Source organism: Vitis riparia, chromosome 2, assembly GCF_004353265.1.
Source record: "Vitis riparia cultivar Riparia Gloire de Montpellier isolate 1030 chromosome 2, EGFV_Vit.rip_1.0, whole genome shotgun sequence".
Classification (NCBI taxonomy): domain Eukaryota; kingdom Viridiplantae; phylum Streptophyta; class Magnoliopsida; order Vitales; family Vitaceae; genus Vitis; species Vitis riparia.
In genome coordinates, this window is record NC_048432.1 from 4239621 (window position 1) to 4241746 (window position 2126).

General features: G+C 41.5%; 1 pseudogene; it reads right to left on the bottom strand.

The window, feature by feature from the left end:
* Positions 1-390: 390 nt before the first annotated feature.
* LOC117906896 lies at positions 391-976 on the bottom strand (annotated as a pseudogene).
* Between the last annotated feature and the right edge of the window lie 1150 nt (positions 977-2126).

Genomic DNA, 2126 nt, shown 5'->3' on the forward strand with positions numbered 1-2126 from the left:
ATATACGTGTGAGAGGGAATGGAAAGAATTTTGAGTGGAAAAAGCAATGAGAAAAAAATGGGTTTGGAGGTGGGATGAATGGAAAAAGTAGTGAGAGAAATGGATTTATAGGGTTAGGTGTTGAGTGGAGCCATGGGTAGTGAGAGAAGTGGGTTTGATGGTGGAACCAACGGCTACTAGTGGGCGTGATAGGTGGGGAGGTGGTGAGCTTGTCATGGTGTTTCAGATGGGGGTGGTTTGGCCTAAGATTCCAGTTTGATGGAATAGGGTTTTGGTGGAGGGCTTACAAAGGTTTTGGGTGGTTGTGCATGGTAATGTAAAGGTGGGAGGGAAGGTGGCTACATCTACACTTGCAACTTTGGGCACCCCATCACCTCGGTACTTCAGGCATTAAGCACTCTTGTCTTTCTTTCTCTGAATCTTCATCGTGTAGAACTCCAACTCTTTGTCTTCCAAAATGTATCCATCGGCTCCGCCACATTGACCGAGACGAGAGAAAATGCAGGCCAATAACTTACCAGAACTGAACTACTCCTCAATATGGGGATCAAGTTTACTTCTCAGTAGTTTCCTTCTTAGTTGTTGTCTTCTTCTTCCTACCAATATCTACACCATAATGCTAGAGGTACCACTACTTAAATGAGGTTGCATCCACCTGAACAATTGCACTCTTCACTAGGGTTTGCGTTCTAACAAGTTCATTGTTTGAAGTATTGTAAACGACATCAAGAATGTGAGTTTTACGAATGACAGCCTCGTTACCCCATGAGTAATTCCCGGTGTCCAATCTAAGGGCCCTCCACTTCACATTGCCTCCTCTAACACGTACTTTCCTTACTGTTTTGTTGCTCGAGAACTTAGTTTTTGTTGGCTGGCGACCAAGTTCATACTTGCGCTTCTTCCTCCAAGCCTTCTTCTTACCACTAGTGGCGCGCCTCTTATGCATGGAATCACGAGAAATTCCCATCTTTGCTAAGTGACGAAGACACCCACAACCATCAAGCATTTTTGGAAAATAGGTGAGTTGTTCCACTTTAGTTGCAAAGATCCCCGAAGTAGTGGACTGAGATTGAGCCTTCAGAATTTAAATAGTGTTTGCCTCCACCATCATTTGTGATCAAAATGATGGTCTTAATTCCATCAGATTTGGCCAAGAAAATGATCAAACACAATAATCCTATGGAGGTTTCAATGCATCAAACTGCCACAAATGCTTCCCAAACCCATGTTCCATAAACGTCTTCGTCCCATGATCACTCGAAACTTCTTAATGCTCCATATTTGCAACACCCAGCTCCCCATAGCAAGACATTGGAAACAGGGGACAAACAACAAGAAAATAGAGTACAAATGAAAGGAACAGAATGAACCAACCATAGCCAACGTTTCATGTCATAATCAACGGGCTCAGATTGGTGAGAGGAAAACAAGTAGATTCAAGGCCAAGCAGAGGTTCAAATCAGAAAATATCACACAACTAAAAAAAATCTACATATTTGCATTATTTTCTAAGCAAAATTGAAAAAAAAAAAAAAACAGAGATGAACATATAACAATGGCAAATAAAATATTAGAACCAGATTCTAATGGGCAACAAGTGGTCTTTACCATCTATTCCCAAGCAAGTTAAAATATCCAGAAATCATAAAAGAGAAAGAAGGGTGACATGGCAAGCAAATTGAACAACAGAAACAAAAAAAAAAAATTCCATACCTCGAAAACCCCTCTTCGATTGTGTGGAATATCGGTTTCCAGCTACCCCTTCTCCTCTCGGTTGTGTGGAATATCGGTTCCCAGCTACCCCTTCTCCTCCTGGAATCCTCCTCTCAGCTTTCTGTTTTTTTTTACTTCTTTTTTTCTTTTTTTCTGAAAACCTTCCCTCTGTTCCAAACCTCTCCACTTTGTTGATTTCTTCTTCTCTTCTCTCCAAACTCCTCACCCTGAAATAGTCTCCATCTCTTCCCTACATAGAGAAACCCCTTAGAAACTTGGCCTCCCCCATTTTCAAAACATCATTTTTACCACTAGTTTTGTTCAAAAAAACAGTCTTCTTTCTCGTGCAGTCCACCGGTTCCCAAGTTTTTTTCTTCTCAAAGCGCCTTGTCCCCTCCTTTTTCAAAACGCTT